At 40.0% G+C, this 18,405-nt stretch overlaps 1 pseudogene; it reads left to right on the forward strand.

Annotated features, from left to right (window-relative positions):
- LOC117515547 overlaps window positions 1–17,141 on the forward strand; it is a 71,282-nt pseudogene extending 54,141 nt beyond the window's left edge.
- The last annotated feature ends 1,264 nt before the right edge of the window (window positions 17,142–18,405 follow it).

The raw sequence follows: 18,405 nt of genomic DNA on the forward strand, positions 1-18,405 counted from the left end.
TCTCCCCAGTGCCTTTACCTGACATGCAGCCCCATATCATGAATGACTGTGGAAATTTACATATTCTCTTCAGGCAGTCATCTTTATAAATCTCATTGGAACGGCACCAAACAAAAGTTCCAGCATCATCACCTTGCCCAATTCAGATTCGAGATTCATCACTGAATATGACTTTCATCCAGTCATCCACAGTCCACGATTGCTTTTTCTTAGCCCATTGTATCCTTTTTTTTTTTCTGTTTAGGTGTTAATGATGGCTTTCATTTAGCTTTTCTGTATGTAAATCCCATTTCCTTTAGGCGGTTTCTTAGTTCGGTCACAGACGTTGACTCCAGTTTCCTCCCATTCCTTCCTCATTTGTTGTGAATTTTCGATTTTTGAGACATATTGCTTTAAGTTTTCTGTCTTGGTGCTTTGATGTCTTCCTTGGTCTACCAGTATGTTTGCCTTTAACAACCTTCCCATGTTTGTATTTGGTCCAGAGTTTAGACACAGCTGACTGTGAACAACCAACATCTTTTGCAATATTACCCTCTTTTAAGAGTTTGATAATCCTCTCCTTTGTTTCAATTGACATCTCTCGTGTTGGAGCCATGATTCATGTCAGTCAACTTGGTGCAACAACTCTCCAAGGTGTGATCACTCCTTTTTAGATGCAGACTAACAAGCAGATCTGATTTGATGCAGGTGTTAGTTTTGGGGATGAAAATTTACAGGGTGATTCCAAAATTTATTCCTCAGAATTGAGTGATTCCATATTTTTTTTCCCTCTGCTTGGTCTACAAAAGTAACTGTTACTGACTGCCACAATTTTTTTTTTCCTGATTTCTTATAGTGTTTCTTAAAGCCAGAAAGTTGCCATTTGAAATGACTTTAGTTTTGTGTCATGTCTGTGATCTGCTTTTTTTCTACAAAATTAAACAACTGAATGAACATCCTCCGAGGCCGGTGATTCCATAATTTTTGCCAGGGGTTGTATTTGAAATGGCATAAACAAATGAAAATGCTTGAAATACCAAGGGCGAATACTTTTGCATTTATATATATATATATATAAAAGAGAGAGAATTTCATTCTCATCTTGCATGTGTGTTTGAGTGTTGAGTTTCAATAGGGCACTGCAGTGGTGGGCACAGCTAACCAAATAGTTAGCTTCGATCACCATTAATCCTCTAACTGAAACGTTATGTTTTATGACGCTAAACTGATAAACTGCTTAAAAAAAAGATCTTTATTACAGATAACCGATAACTTTTTGTATTGATTCGGACACGGCAGATTACACTGTCGGTTTCTGATAAACCAGTTTCACTTTTCGCTGCTGGGTATCAAGATCACAAACACATAAGAATGCGCGAAAAATGAATGAATAAAAAAATAAAACCCTAGACACTGTCATTATCTTTCAAAAGCAGTAAAACACAGTATTAGAAGTCACAGTTTATCTCTGTATTATACAAGGTCATTTACGAACTAAAAAGCTGCTGCTTTTTTTCCACATGCTTTGAACCCTGCGGCTTAAACAACCAAATACGTCCATTAATGCATTGATTGATTAAAACACACGTAGTAAATATAAATTCTTACCTGGTTGGTTTCAGTGGGATTCATCTGACTAAATAATCCACATAAAGCGTCCTTTTTTAAAAATCCAAAACAGTGTCTAAACTGTGAAGAAATGTCCCTTGTGAAGTGAGAGCTCCTCTTCCCCACTGAGTCTTGGCGATTTAAATTATACTGTCAGCCAAAAAGAAATAAAATAAAATGTTAAAATTAGTCTGTTTTGTTTTGTGTCGAGCTGACAACACTCACTGAAACATCCAAAGTGAACCTGAACTACAGTACCCACAATGCTCCCTGTATCGACCAGCCAATCACGTTTTGCACTTAATGATGACATCATCAGCAAGCGACAGGCAGCCAGTCTACCACAAACACACAACAGACAGACTAAAATGTTTGATTTTATGGTTTACAAATGTTTTTGACCATTAAACCTTGCTCACTTTACCAGCAAAAAAAAAAAAAAAAGTTAGTGGACTGAAAGTTATCGGAGCTAAATTTATCGGAAGATAATTGGGCCGATGATGGTTTTAAAACTTATCTGAAAAGCTAATCCGCTAGCAGAAACATTAGCTTCGATAATTATGTTATCGGATTAGCTGAACTGTGCCCACCACTGTGCAATATATACACAGCATAACTTCACACAGACAAATGGTGTACTGTTTTGTTTTTGGTTGCAATCACCGAAGCAGTTGTGAAAAGTGGATTTTTTTTTTTTTTTTTTTTTTAAGTTCCCAGTGGAGAAGGGAAGAAAAAGTGAGTGGGAGACATCGTGTCAGCAAGTGTTAGTCTACCCAGCTAACCAGAGTAACTGCATTCTCTCGCAGCTAAAACTGCCTCGACATGTTTGTGCTCCGGGTCATAAACTGCAACACATGTCCGCTTTCCCACCGCATCGTCACTTTTTCTTTGCATTTTCACTTTGTGTGTAATTTGCCCAAAAACCCATTGAAAATGCTGTTGTTTTTCCCCCGAATGTAGAGAAATGATGTCATGTGTCATATTTTACCCCTTTAGCGCCCACCCTCAAACAAGACTGCAGTGCCCAATTGAACTCTGCAGATACATCAGATACTCACATAGGACAGAGTTCAACATTTTCAACAACACAAGTCTGTGTCACTGAGGAAAAGTTTGACACACTGCGTCAACTCCACATAGCACTTCCTGTATCTTTGTATAGGACAGAAATGATCAACAACTGGTTGTGCAACTAGGATCAACTGGAAAAAAATTCCATTGGACAAATCAACACAGGCTGCACAGAAGCACTGCTGGGATGTGATCAGTGGGTTGACTTCTTGGGTGTGAAGTAGGGGGTGACCAATATGGATTTTTAAGGGCTGGTAACGATTATCAACAGGATTTGGAGACTGATACCGATATTTGAGGCCAATGTTTGCTTCCAGTAAAGAGTGTCAAATTTAGCATAACACACTTAACATAAAACTTTCTTTAAAATGTGTTATAGCATATCTTTAATTCACAGAGCCCTTCAACATCACCTGCACACAAAACGTGCAAGGAGCTATAAGTAACATTATTATGATGTTGAACAAATAACTAAATAAATACAGCCAGCACAGATCCACTCTGCACACTGCTATCATCTGCTATGTCAGTTTGTGGGACAGCAGCCTTCAGCATTGGTGGGCTGAACTTGTGATGTGTAACAAATCAAGTATAGTTGTGGGAGGGACTTTGTTACAAACCAGAAAGCAGTAATTCATATTTTAAGAGTGGTATGGGCTAACAGCCAGTCAGTGTTTCTTTGAAGGCTCTCAGTCAGTACCAGAAGTCAGGGATCATTCATTCATTTCATTTAACCTTTATTTAACCAGATATGAAAACCCACTGAGATGAAGACCTCTTTCACAGGGGTAATCTGGCCAAGAAGGCAACAGCACACACCAAAACAAGGCAAAACAATAATAAAACACATCCGCCATAAAATACAAACACAAGCAGCTGACCAATGGACACGATAAATATTTTACAATGACAATGCAGGCTCTAACACAATAAAACGTTATGCATGTAACTACAGTTCTATGAATCCTAGATGACCACCACAGTGCTTGGTGCCTCTGAGTCCTTCTTTGCTTGCGAGAAGGTTTAAGGGACTGAGCTTCCAGGGTCACATAGGTCACATGTGACTTTGTTTATATTTATTCTCGACCTGCATTCGCACAAAGGTGATTATTCAGTGCTTATGCACCACCTCTGATGGTCAGGAAAAATGAAAGACTCATAAATAAGATGAGGTTTAAGTTCAAGTTTATTTGTCATTTGCAGTATTAAAACCACATTGGAAAAATGGTGCAAGGAGCTCAAAAGTGCACTAGCAAGACATACACAAACAATAAAAAGGCATAAAAGAACATAAAAAATACCATTAAAATGACAAAGCCACAAAATAATTTAAGATACATTTAAAACTAATCAAAGTGTTGATCATTGCCACAGCTTGTGGGAAGAAACTTTTTCTATAACGTGATGTCCCACATTTAATAGACCGATAGCGCCTACCCAAGGGAAGAAGCTCAAACAGGTCCCTGGCGGGATGCAGGAGATCTTTAGTAATAGCCAAAGACCGAGACTTAAGCCTTTTTTTTGTAAATGTCCTCCAGGACAGACAGTTCCACACCAGTAGTCCTACTGGCTGAACAAACCACTCTATTTAAAGCCTTCCTTTCTTTAGCAGTGGCATTTCCAAACCATGCAGTTACAGCGTTTGTAAGAAGACTTTCAATGCAGCTGTGATAAAAAATTTAAGAGAATATTCTTGTTCAGAGTAAATTCTTTCAGCTTACGCAGAAAAAAAAAAGCCGTTGTCAAGACTTTTTAACAATTCCATTGGTGTTATAATTCCAGCTCAAGTCATCAGATAAAAACAATCCCAGAAATTTACAGTTTTCAACTGTTTTCACCTCAGTGCCATTTAATATGATGGGAGCATAAGATCTGTTTTTACTGAAGTCAACAACCAACTCAAAAGTTTTTGCAGTATTTAACTTTAAATTGTTTTGTACACTAAGTTCAAGGCAAATGAAATAGCATCCTCCACACTTCTGTTCTGTCTGTATGTAAACTGGAGTGGATCAACAGACACAGGGATCTGGGCTTTAATGTGCTCCAGCACAAGACGTTTGAAAGTTTTCATCAACACAGATGTAAGCGCGACTGGCCTATAGTCATTTAAACAAGTAATAGGTGACTTCTTAGGCACTGGAATAACAACTGACCTTTTAAAACTGAGTGGAACAGTACAGTACCCCAGACACATTAAAGAGGTCAGTTAAAACGGGTGCAAGTTACTCTGAGCACAGCTTTAAAACACGAGGAGGAATACCGTCGGGCCAAGGCGCCTTCCTGACCTTAGACCTGGACAGGGCCCTTGTTACATCCTCCTGTAAAATCGTGAGACCTTTTTCCTATCGCTCACCAAAAAGTCCACTCGCTCCCTTTCCAAGGTGTCAAAGCGACAATAAAATTTGTTTAAATCATTAGGGAGAGAGTTACCAAAAGTAACCATGTGCTCACTCCTGGGCCTCCAAGAGGTGATGGCACTCAGTCCCTTCCACATCTGTTGTAGATTGTCCTCTCTAAAATAACTCTCAATCTTATCGCCATAGGCCTGCTTATCAGCTTTAACTGATCTCTCAAAAGAGAATCGAGCCTGCTTATAGGCATCGACATCACCAGAGCTGAAGGCTCGAGCACCTTCATGTTCACATCTGCGTTAAACCATGGTTTTTGACTTCCCTGTTGTTTCACAACCTTCTTTGGAATACAAGAGTCAATACAGAAGTTTATATATCCAGTAACAGTCTATTCATTCAGGTCTTCAAATGGAAAGACAGACCAATCCGTAGCATCAAAACAGCCTTGCAATTTTAATTCATTATCCTCAGTCCAGCACTGTATAGTGCGTGATATAGGCTTAACTTATCTACTCCTCTGTATGTACGTAGGAAGAAGTAGAATCGAGGAATGATCAGCCTTGCCAAAAGCTGGTCTCCAAGTAGACCTGAATGCGGATTTCACATTACTGTAATAGTGATCCAAAGTTTGTGTGCCTCGGGTGGGATGTTTCACATATTGATAGTAGTTGGGAAAGACAGACTTGAGATTGGTCTTGTTAAAGTCACCAGCTACTATAGCCACTGCATCTGATTTAGAGTTCTCACATTTTAATATAATATCACTCAGTTCATCTAGAGCCACAGAGGCGTCCGCACGTGGATGTATGTACACTGCGCACAAAAACATCACTGAAAACTCTCGAGGGAGATAAAAGGGGCGGCACTTCAGAACAAGGCATTCTAGATTAGCTGTACACGTTTTGTTGACAATAACACTGTCTGTTCACCAAAGATTAATAAGGAAACACACACCTCTCCTTTCGTTTTCGCGGTGTGCTCTTTCGAGTGATTCAAACGATGGACAGAAAAACCCAGAGGCTGAAAAGTAGAATCCAGTATGTTACTGTGAAGCCAAGTCTCTGTCAGGCCGAACATGGAGCAGTCCCAAGCCTCATGCTGGGTCTGGATGCGGCTTAACAGGTCGTCCGTCTTGCTGGGCAGAGACTGAACATTTGCCAGGTAAATTGAGGGGAGTGGGATCCTTGTCGGGTGGCTGCGTAACTTAACAAGCAGCCCTCCACGCTTTCCATGGTGTCTGCGCTTCCGCCACTGGCGACCTGTGGCATCTTCGCTCGGAAGCTCAGATCCCCGGTGTACGTGGCGTAACTTTCGCCCAGAACCTTCGCTTCGCTCCCCACCTCTGCTCCCTGACTCCTGGCCCCTCGTACGTCGAGTAGGGCACGTATGAAAATCATTGCACATTGTTTAAGACATTGACATTAATGTTGATCGGAAGCTGTCAGCGAAATCAGCCCAGGCAGTTTTAGTTCCATTTGAAGGACATTCCAAGAAGAGGGGGAGGCAAAAACTAAAGCTTTCTTTCCCCTTTCCATTCAAACATGGGGTACAGAAAAACACAAAATGTCATTCGAACGTAAGGCATAACATCTTACAGTTCACATCAGTAGGCAGAATAAGCTAAAGTAATTCAAGATTTATAATGTTTTGTAATCTAATGTAAAAGCCACAACTTCAGGCAGTTTAACTTAAATATGATGCATATTTCATATTTCTGTCATCTAATTTTATTTTATGCTAGGCCATAAATAACATTTAAAAGGACACATTAGTATTTGAGTATTTGGGCATAATATTTGCTCCCCTCTTCTAAATGGACACACAGTAGCTTTAATCCAATGAGGCAGAGAGCTGTGTCTCACAATTTAACACTGTGATACTGGCTGTAAATATAAATTTACACACAGTAGCTTTAATCTAGTGAGGCAGAGTTGTCAGAGTTTTTCTGTCATGTTGGTTTTTTTTTTTTCTTTTAACATTTGTGAGTAGGATTGCATTACTTTTTCTTTTCTTTTTTTTTTTCTTTTTCATTTTAACCGCTTTAATAAATTGTCTTGTTTGTACAAAAACTGAAACTTGACTGATTTGATTGTCAAACCTCAAGAGAAACCTTCCCCGGGAGCTCTGGATTATTTAATGATGGCTTTTGATGGCTTTATTTATTTTACTCAGACAGAGAGACACTGCTTTCAGCTGCTGCAGTTATACAGCACTGTGGCCTCATGCAATGTTAAAGTTGCTGACTGGCGATCTCTTTTTAAAAAATGTAGGCATGAAGGCGGAACTTTGCGGCCAGTGAATCGCTACATGCAGCCCTGCAAAAATAAACCGCCATATCGGCCGGTATAAATGGCCGATACCAATATCTACAAAAATGCTGAATATCAGCGCCAATGATTGGTCAACCCCTTGTGTGAAGCCATGACAAATAACCTGGACTGAATCTGCAATTGGTTTTCTGGTACAATACCTCAATAGTGACCTCTATTTGGGACTGATCACCGTAAAACAGTTTTTGATATATTGCAAAGAAATTGAGAATCGTCGTAAGGCATCTTATTTGTTAGAATTTTCACAGAAAAGGTGTGCAAGCATGATTTAAACATGTACATGCTTAAAGAGGCATTTCACCTCCATAAGCAGTTGGATTTCACAGTGGTAGATGTTAAAGACAGTCTGTGATCTTCTGCTTTGCTGGCGCTACACAAACGTGTCATTGTTCTCTGAAAAATCAGTGCTCATATTAAGTAGCTATGAAAATATTTTGGTTTTATTTGCTGGGTTTTTATATACATGGATACAGATTATTGATGAGATGGTCAGTGTAATTTTTAGTGTCCTTTAGATTGACAGAATTCTGAATTCTTTGTTGATCGAACCCTTAGCTTTTATAATTCTTTTTTGAGGTGTGAACCCTCTTCAGCTGCAGAACCTGGCCACGTTAGCTGCTGCTGCGGCTGCAGCACAGAATTCTGGCAGCCCGACCTCCAACACCGCCCTGTCCACTAACAGTGGAGCCCTGGGAGGTTTGGCTAGTCCAGGTAACCTAACATCATGTGATCGGTAGCATGATTTTAATTGACAGTGTGATTGAGTGCATGCAAATTTAATACATTTATTTATTTGTTTTGTTTTGTTTTTGAAAACATTAAAAATTTTACAGATGATCCAGATCCAGTGCCCTTGAAGCTACATGTGACCATATTTAGCCTTATTGTTTTGAGAGAAAAAAAAATAAAAAAATAAAAAATATATATATATATATATATTTAAATATATATATATATATATTTAAATATAAAGTCTTTTTTAGATTTGCCCATCAGCTGTGCCTGTTGTGTTTTATGAGTTTGTTAATCTAAAATGTTATGAAAGCCTCCATATACTTTTAATCTTTAAATATACTGTACATTGGCTCAGTATGCAAAACTGTAATAATTACCTTTTTTAAAGCCCCTTTCACACCGGGGCTGCTCCCAGTTGCTTCCTGTGGCGTCATAATGACGCAGGAATTTCTGCGTCAGGTGTGCGCAGCAGGGGGCAGAGAGGAGGTGAGAATGCAGCCTGCAGGTTCTCTGCACAGAGAAGTCAGAGTGCACAGTTTAGCTGCAGCCAGACTGCAGCCAAACTGTGCACTCTGACTTCTCTGCTGAGCTGCAGGGCTGCGCTTTGAGTTCTGTTATAGTTTATCTTTCCTCCTTTGACCGCGAGATGCGCACATGAACGAACCGTCCGTGAGCAAATGTGGAGCTGCCTGGAGTTCTACTTGATGTTGACATGTCCTGTCTTTGGCAGTCAGTCTGTGAGCAGGACTTATGTCCTTTTTGTCCTTTTTTAACTGTGATGAGTTTGAGGGGAGAGCAAGGAACTAACTGCTTGCAGCCAGACAGTTATTTTTGTTCTTTTAATTGTTCACATGTGCACATGTGAACGAACCATCCGTCAGTGGACTGGAGATGTCCAGACTTTTTACTGGATGTCTGGCAATCAGTCTGTGAGCAGGACTTTTATGGATTTTATTTAAACACATTTGTGAGAGAAGAAGCTGCTTCACAGTGCCTCTCTTCACCAGACAGCTCCACACAGAGAGGAGCTGCAGCTGCAATCAGCATTTTTTTTTCCCCTGTGGTTTTTTTTTTTTTTTTTAAGTGTGTAGTTTTTACGGCATTGAGTAGTAAGTCCCTTCGGCTGCTCCCTTGTTTGCACTCAGGTCGCCACAGCAAATCCAAGGTGGATCTACATGTTGAATTGGCACAGGTTTTACGCTGGATGCCCTTCCTGACACAATTCCACATTACATGGAGAAATGTGGCAGGGGTGGGATTTGAACCCGGAACCTTCTGCACTGAACCAAGCGCATTAACCACTTGGCCACCACCCCTTTTTACTGCACTGTGTACATGGTATAAAAACAATCCTGCATGATTTAGACTTCGGGAACAATGGAACACAGCAGGAATCATAAATTGGCATTGGGTAACATTGTCTTGTGAGTGGTGGCGACAGTACTGTCCTGTTGCTCTGACTTGCACTGAAACCACTTAATTTTGTCGAGCAGAGGACGCAAAAAAAAAAAAAATAAACGTTTAATTTTTGTTTGCGCCCCTCACACTGTTGTGGCGCCGAGCTGCATTGTCTCGGCACTAGGTTGCTTCCACGTGGCGTCGTCATAACGACGCACGATGCAACTAAGAGCAGCCCCGGTGTGAAAGGGGCTGACGAGACAGGTTTTTACCCCATCTCTGCTGTGTCATTCTCTCATAAACATGAGAATTTGACTTAATGGAGAAATTTTGAACATCATTAAGTTGTTTGTTTGATAAGATTGTCCTATTTATTGTTCTTCTCAGCAGGTGGTTCAACGGCAGGGTCCAGTGCAGGGGCAGCCATGAACACCTTGGCATCTCTGGGCACCCTGCAGGGTTTCGCTGGGACTTCTGTGGGCCTCAACAATCTTAACGCTCTCACCAGCAGCGTCAGTGGTAAGAGTTCTAAATCTGGATAAATATTTCAAGCTGTTACAGCAGATGACTTACAAGACACCATGTTGATGTGAGATGGGCTTTGATTTACTCCTGACCCCTTGTGGTTAAAGGGTGTAATACACCTCTGAAGTAGTTAAATTTAAGCAGTGCATACATTTTAATTTTCTAACAGGTATGGGGGCCATGAGCAGTGGCCTCGGAGCCTCTATGGCAAATGGATCGGCAGCCAGTTCCATGGACGCTCTGACCCAGGCATACTCAGGAATGCAGCAGTACACAGCTTCCGCCCTGCCCTCCCTCTATGGCCAGTCCCTCCTGCAGCAGAGCATCGCTGGCAGCCAGAAGGAAGGTGAATAGCTCCACAACAAACCCTTGCATCATCTTATTCGTTTTCTCATGTTTTCGGTTTTGTTTAGGATATTACATAGTGTACTATTGTTTTTGTTTTTCAAAGTTCAACTTGCATTTCCAGTTCACATTTTCATACAGATCAGCTTACTGTTCCCGTCTTGATTTTTTCCCTAATGGAGTAGGGCCAGAGGGTGCCAACCTGTTCATCTATCACCTACCACAAGAGTTTGGGGACCAGGACCTTCTGCAGATGTTTATGCCTTTTGGAAATGTGGTTTCTGCCAAAGTTTTCATCGACAAACAGACCAATCTGAGCAAGTGCTTTGGTAAGTTTCTTTGTTTATTTGATGAGGACAATGCACATTAATGAACACTGTTATAAAATTGTCTAAATGCCACATAACAGTGATTGACATGCTATTATTTACTGGATGCTAAATTGTTAAGGTGTCAACAGCGTAGTGGTTCATGTCTGAACTTAGGGCTTAAGTTCATGTGTTCATGTTATTTTAAAGAATTTCCTTACGCAGGTTCACAACTTGAAAAATGATCAATGGCTGTATTAACTGCAAAATGCAAATTTAATAGTGCAATGTAAACTAAAACTGATCGATAGCTTGTCAGCATAAAAGCCAGCTATTGTACACATAATGAATGTTTGAGTTCAGTGGTAAAAATATTTCATGAGGTGAAAGATGGAATGTTCCATTCAACGAGGCAAAGCTGAGCCAGGATTGTCTCGAGGCACAAATCTGGGGAAGAGTACAGAAACATTTCTGCTGCTTTGAAGGTCCCAATGAGCACAGTGGCCTCCATCATCGATAAAAGGAAGACGTTGGGATCTACCAGGACTCTTCCTAGAGCTGGCCGCCCATCTAAACTGAGTGATCGGGGGAGAAGGGCCTTAGTCAGGGAGGTGACCAAGAACCTGATGGTCACTCTGTCAGAGCTCAAAGCATTCATTTGTGGAGAAAGGAGAACCTTCCAGAAGGACAACCATCTCTGCAGCAATCCACCAATCAGGCCTGAATGGTAGAGTGGCCAGACAGAAGCCACTCCTTAGTAAAAGGCACATGGCAGCCCACCTGGAGTTTGCCAAAAGGCACCTGAAGGAATCTCAGACCGTGAGAAAGAAAATTCTGTGGTGCGGTGAGACAAAGATGGAACTCTTTGGCATAAATGCCAGGCATCGTGATATCAAAGGAGTGGCTTCAGCGTAACTCAGTTTTGGAATAAGGCTGTAAGATAACAAAATGTGGAAAATTGAAGTGCTGTGAATACTTTATGGATGCACTGTGGTAAGTAAAACAGGAGATAACTGTTGTTCCACAATCTGGGTTCAGCTACCACAAAAACACGATTGCCCCAGAGTTTATATTTTGACCTCAGAAAAGCTAAGCAAAGTTGACCAGTTGCCTGTTATGTCCTGCAGAAAGTGAGGAGAGTTAAAATTTTAGACAAGATGGTGCAAGGCCATTAATGGCTTTAAAACCAAACAAACTGGAAGCCAGTGGAGAGAGTAAAGTAGCTGCGTAAATATGCTCACTTCTGGAAGTGTTCTTTAAACGACAAGCAGCAGCATTTTGCACAAGTCGGAGGTGTGCAAGAGAAGACTGGTTAACACCAACATAACATTGCATAGCATTACAGTGATCAAGTCTGGAGCTCATGAAAGCATGAATGGCCGCATGAAGATCACATCTACTGAGGAAGGACTTTACTTTAACCCGCAGATGTAGCTGGAAAAAATCTGCTTTGACAAGAGTTTATCTGTTGATCAAACCTCAAACAGCTATCAAATGCATACTGACCCCATGAACCATAATAATTTTCATATTCGTGGCTTCCTGAACCCTAAATGACCAGATTTTGAAGCTGGAACCCTAAACAGACCCAGTAATGCCCGAGTTTAGACATTAGTTACGTATTTATGCAGAAAAGTTAAATTGAGTAAACTTATTTTTATATAGCTCAATTAAACAATGCAGAACTGTAGTAAAATGGGCCCACAGTAATACTGATTCAAACATTTATTTGTTAAAAATATTATTGTGAAAAATGTCTTTAAAATGGACCTTTAATTGAGGGTTGTTGAGGGGCATGTCCCCTCCTCTACAACACCCTCTTTCCATCTGGATTCACCCCTGGTTTGCAGTCTCTGAGCAGGTAGAATGGAGGTTGTGTATTTATGTAGAAAGCATGACCCAATTGAGAGGTAAGGTTTTATCAGCACTTTTTACTTCACGTCGTCCTCAGAAAAAGACTTTAGGCATATTGGGGGTGGGGTGGGGGGGCATTAGTATTTGTAATAGGTTAATGTAATAGATTAACCACAGCAAGGACACACAGAATGGCACAGGGTTTGAAAGAAAAAAAAGTTTAAAAATGTGTTTGTAAATGCTGCACTCTGCTCTTTGCTCTCTGTGCATTCACGCTCTGAGACACAGAAGGGAGCTTTTTTTTTTTTCTTTACAACTCAGACCTGCTACGTAAAACAACGGACTGACAGCTCGCAGCATCAAATGCTGATGAAACACAGGGACTGAATGCAGGTGCACGTACTGAATGTGTTATACTGGTACTTTGATAATACTGTGATCCGGTAGAGACTACAAACAGGCACCAGTATGAAAATTGTGGCAAAAGTAGCCAATGTCAGCGGTTCGTCTGCACCCACCGAACTAAACTTTAACAGGTTATTCATCACAAGCAGTTTTCGCAACACACTTAATAAAATGCATTCATTGCAGTTTTTGGAATTCTGCTGTCAAACAAATCTAAGAAATGTATCCCTTGTAAATAACTACTTTATACTATTTGTGTTCTCAGGTTTCGTCAGTTATGACAATCCGGTGTCTGCACAAGCTGCCATCCAGGCCATGAATGGTTTTCAGATTGGAATGAAGAGGCTGAAGGTTCAGCTGAAACGCTCCAAGAATGACAGCAAACCCTACTGATCCTAGCCCTGGGGCCTTCCCCCCCTCCGCTGCTTAATGCTAGCACTGCTAGGGTAAGTTCACCCTTGAGCCAAGGTCACCACAGCAGAGACTTGGTGGGGTGGGGGGGAAGGAGCCCGGCACCGGAGGGGAAGACATCCTACTATTAAAAAAAAAAAGCAAGCAGAAAAAAATGGTTGCAATGATGGTTCCTCATTTTACTGCATTTTTTTCCTGCCGTTTCCTCATGTAATTTGAATTGGATGAAATATTTTGATGTATATGGTTATTTATGGCTACCACTGGAGTCAGTGCTTACTGGAGGTACTTTGTGTCATGTGTTTAGTGGAGAACATCTGGTGTGTTTTCATGCCATTTCACTGCCTTCAGGTCAAGCTAGATGGGTTGATTTAAGGATCAGTTGTTGTCTTGAAGGCAGGACAAGTCGACTCCAAGCCCAGAGCTTCAACCTTTTGTTTGGCTTTTCATATGTGCACTTGTCATTCTCAATGTGAAAATCTTTTGCACTCTAACTCCTTGGTCTTTGCTGCCATCTATACCCCCCCCCCCGTCTCACTCCTTCCCTTCTGTCTCTTGTTATCTAAGCCATGTTGAGCTAGGGTAGCTCTCTTTCCTCTTACCGTCTAGTCATTCCATCCATCATCCACGTCTCCCACAGGGGACTGGCACTAGATGGATCATCTTTGGGTGCCAAGTATACAGTCGTGTGCATGTTGAGTCTCTGCCGTACGTCTGATGGCGTCACTTCTTTAAATCTGTGTATGATGTCGTATGTTGAGAAGGGAGGATGTTACTGCGCTGTCTTTATGTGGTGATCAGCATTTTTTATTTTTTTATTTTTTTTTTATTTGTGTTGGTTGTGCCTCATGGCTAAACGATTCTTGTGCTGTGCCCCTAACTGTCTCCTCTTTGTCTTGTTCCTTTTTTAGAACAAATCTCCATACCCGTTTGCTCATCATTAGCCTAGCATGTCTTCATGGTGTTGAAAGCCAAGCCAAACTCCTGGTCTCATCATCCCACCATTGTCTGTGATGTCTATCTAAGCTCGCCTGACCAATTACCTGGCCACCCACTGACCCTTGACCTTTAGCGCAACCTGATTTTCTGCATGTATATTCATTTTTTTTTTTCTTGTATAGATATGTGAGCGGTGGGAGAGATATTAAATCAATGTGAAAATATACCTATGTTCAGTTCATTTAAGATTTTTTTGTGAATGTTTTAAAAACCTGTGGGATTTATTTTAATTTTGCTTTTTTTTTTTTTATGTTGCTTTTTTTTTTTACCTCTCTCAGTAAAAGCTCACTTGAAAGCTGAATACAGGGATTGGCACACAGCTGTGCTATTCGGTGCCATTAGCAATATGTTGGCTTCTTAAAAACATACTATAGACCACTTTCCAACACTTTTTGAAAGTCTGACCAGTACAACCCCTCAGTGCTCTGTAATTATCTCCACATTTTGTGTGATTTTCACCACGGCTATTTAAAAATATTTTTTTCCTTTATTTGCAAAAGCCATCAAGTGGTTTTTTTCCTTTTCTTTTTAATGATGGCACAATAAAAGGTACATTTGCTCTGTTTAGAGGAATGACTACCTACATGAGTCAACTTTTTTAGAACTGATTCACAAATAGACAATCTGTGGTTTAAATGCACACTTAGATTACCTATATTTTATACCATTGAATCTATAGAAGTTTAACTAACAAAACCCAGGCAGACTTTTGGGTTTTTTGTAGTTTATGTTGTAATGTCATCTGTGTCAGGGGGGATCTTCGGTGTATTACATTTTTGAAAGATGACTAAAATCTGTTTGATCAGCGTAACCTTTTGAGGGCCATTTCCAGTTAAAGTAAGGCAAAATTTTCTCTGCATTTTTGTTCAAATTTCAACTAATTTCTAGCATCCAATGTTGAGTATCTGTATGCTAATTTTGTGTTTTCTTGCATTTATATAAAAGTTAAGTTTCTGTGTGTTCTCTTCCACGGTACATCTCCAGGTTTTTTTTTTGTTTTTTTTTGTGAATTTCTCAATTTGAAGTTTCATTTTCATGTGGACACCTCGTGATGATGTTTTACAGCATCTGTTAATCATACAGATGCCAGACTATCATTTAATTGCTCATGTGTCAGACCTGGTGTTTTAAATTCACAAAGCGTTCTTTGTTGTAAAGTTACCCCCTTTTTTCTTTTTTAACACATGCACACTTGCTGCAAGTTTCAGAACACCTGTGATTGCAAATGTGGGAGCCCCTGAAGAAGAGCTCACTTATACAACCTGTGGGTCTCTGCACATTTTACACACATTTTGTTATTTTAAAATTACTTCCAAAATCATCTTAGTCACACAGTGCACTGCACAGTAGTACTACTAAATACACCCAAATAGTTTACAAATACATTCCATTTTTCAGCACAAAGTTTACACTTGTTTTAAAAAATAAAAGTTCCCTCGTGATGGCGCGAAAGAGTTTTCAACTCAGGGCTTTTGTGTGTCAAAATGGATTATAGCATAAATTTGACATTTTGGAGGGAGGGGAAAAAAAATTCCCCCCTGGTCTCAACCCCACTGTTGGAAATGCAAAAATATTCCTAAGTGGTACCACATTTGACGCGGCAGTCCTTAAGGGAGTGATGTAAGGTGAAGGTGAACACATTCATGGGAACTAATCACTTGTACAAAACTCTTGTCACTATGTTGAAGTTGTGAAGGTACCACGAGTCTCACTTTTTACTACAGGCATGTGCTTTTTACAGTGTTTTTTCTATCAAATGCAATATAACATTCAAAGTGCCATATACGTCTAGATACTGCCTACACATCTTATTAGGCCTTGGCTAGAAATTGCTGCAGTTAGCCTTTTAAATATGCCAGTGTCACTAAAACCTGTCACATGCTTGTTGCTCCCCCTCTCTGTTTTCAGTTACTGGTACATGTGTATTGTGATGTACTGAAGTTGAACAATTGATTATACAAATGTAGGTGAAGTTACTAACACATTTGTAGGTCAGTGGTCTTTCTTGGTGTTCAACATGTACTGTAACACTTTGCGATACAAACCCATGATGTTCAGAACAAGTGATGTTTTTTTTGTGGGGGGTGAATCTATTGAAATTGAATAAAGCGGCGAACAAATGATTCAAGTGAAAAAAGTAAAAAGACGGGTGCTGTGTTAATGAGGCGGTCTGTCTTTAACTGATTTGTGTAATGACTGCAGGTCTGTATGCATGTATGGTGAAGTGTTACTGTGAACGAATAAAAGCACAATGTACAGTCCCAACAGGAACTCACTTCAGGGGCTTCCAACATAAATCCTGTTCAGCTCTAACAATCACTTTTTCTTTCTTTGATCTTCTCAAGTGCTGTTTTTGGCAGTGTTTGCTTTGCATCTGTAGATATGGTCTTGATTTAAGAGGAAAAAGAACCTTTTTTCTTCACCTCCATCCCATCTGATAATCAGTAGGACTTTATTCATGTTCCACCAATAATTTGATAGATGTTTGTCTTGTCTAGATAAGAACCAAATTGGGTGCATCTTGATGTGATCTGTATGCATATGATAGTTTTTCTGTCCAGTCAGTATCAGTTTTATTTAAACTGGACATAAGGAGAAAAAAAAAGATACACAGGCTTTCCAATTTCTACAACTGGTTGTTCATATGTATTTTGTACCAGTGAAGCTTTTTATATCAGAAATTAAAGAAAAAAAAAATCTATATTGGACAAATTGTCTGGCCTCTCAATGTGGCCTTTCCTTGACCAGGTCTCGAGTTTGGCCTCTTGGTGGTGTCAAGCAAATTTTTTTTTATTATTTTTGATCACTTGTATCTTTAAAGAGAAAAAAAGATGCCCAGTTTTATTTGACTTTGATCTCTGCATATTTCTCACTTGGTTTATGAGTTTTTGTTTTTTGGGGGGGAGAGGGGGGTGTTTGGGATCCTCTAAATTGTGGTAACTTTCATGTTGGTGTTTGTGCTGTCCTCATAGTTTAATACTCATCAGGATTTTGACAATTTGTGTGGGTAATTGTCTTAGAGTTAACTGTTTAGTTTGAGCCTTGCTTTTACTTGTGTAGAGTTTTTTCATAGCGGAGTGTGTAGCTGAAAAACTTTTTTTTTTTCTTTTTTTTTTCTTTTTTTTTTGGTCAATGTTTGTTCATGTGTGGTGTTTCTTTGCCTCGTCTCCAAATTAAATCATTTCCCCTAATATTGACTGTCTTTGTGTGTAGTGCTTGTCCAGTGTTGTAAAGACATTTTTAAACAACCCCTTCCTCTTGTCTCACTAATTCCTCCCCCCAGTGTTTTTTTTTTTTTTTCTTCTTCCTTTCCTTTGCTTATTTTTGAGATGTAACTCTATGGCTGTAACAGATTTTGGTGAGGGACATGAACAGGCATGTGTCCCATAATGCTGCAGCGATCATGAAAATCAGTGCAGAGTATTAAATAAAAGTGGCAACAAACCAACAACAAGCAGGCATGGGTGAAACAGTCACTTCCTTTGCAGAAGTAACCATTTCACAACTAATACCACAACCATGTTTCACATCATCAAAGACAGAGAAAATGCTACATGGCCATTAAAACTGGAACAGTGGTAAATCTTGCCTTATATAAAGAAGACCCAGGGTTAGAGTCCACCCATGCCCAGTCCTGTGTGGTGTGCAAGGCAATGTGTCTAGATTTGGAGTTTGTCAGTAGGTGCCGCACTGGTCCTAGTGTGGATTGTGCCTTACTGTAATTAGGATGGGTTAAACTCAAAGGGGGGAGTTATGTTCTAAGACGAGAAAAGTTAAGGCCATAGTACATAATTAAATCGGGGCAGGGGGCATAGCCATGTTACTGTATACTGCCCAGGGGCTGTAAATATGTCCTTGACTGCTGATAATACATTTATATAACATTAAGCAGAAAAATTTGCTAAGTGCTTAACATAATACAGGATGAAAATATATATATATATGTGTGTGTGTATGTGTGTATATATACAACCCCTGGCAAAAATTGTGGAATCACCGGCCTCAGAGGATGTTCATTCAGTTGTTTAATTTTGTAGAAAAAAAGCAGATCACAGACATGACACAAAACTAAAGTCATTTCAAATG

The sequence above is a fragment of the Thalassophryne amazonica genome, chromosome 8 (assembly GCF_902500255.1).
Source record: "Thalassophryne amazonica chromosome 8, fThaAma1.1, whole genome shotgun sequence".
NCBI lineage: Eukaryota > Metazoa > Chordata > Actinopteri > Batrachoidiformes > Batrachoididae > Thalassophryne > Thalassophryne amazonica.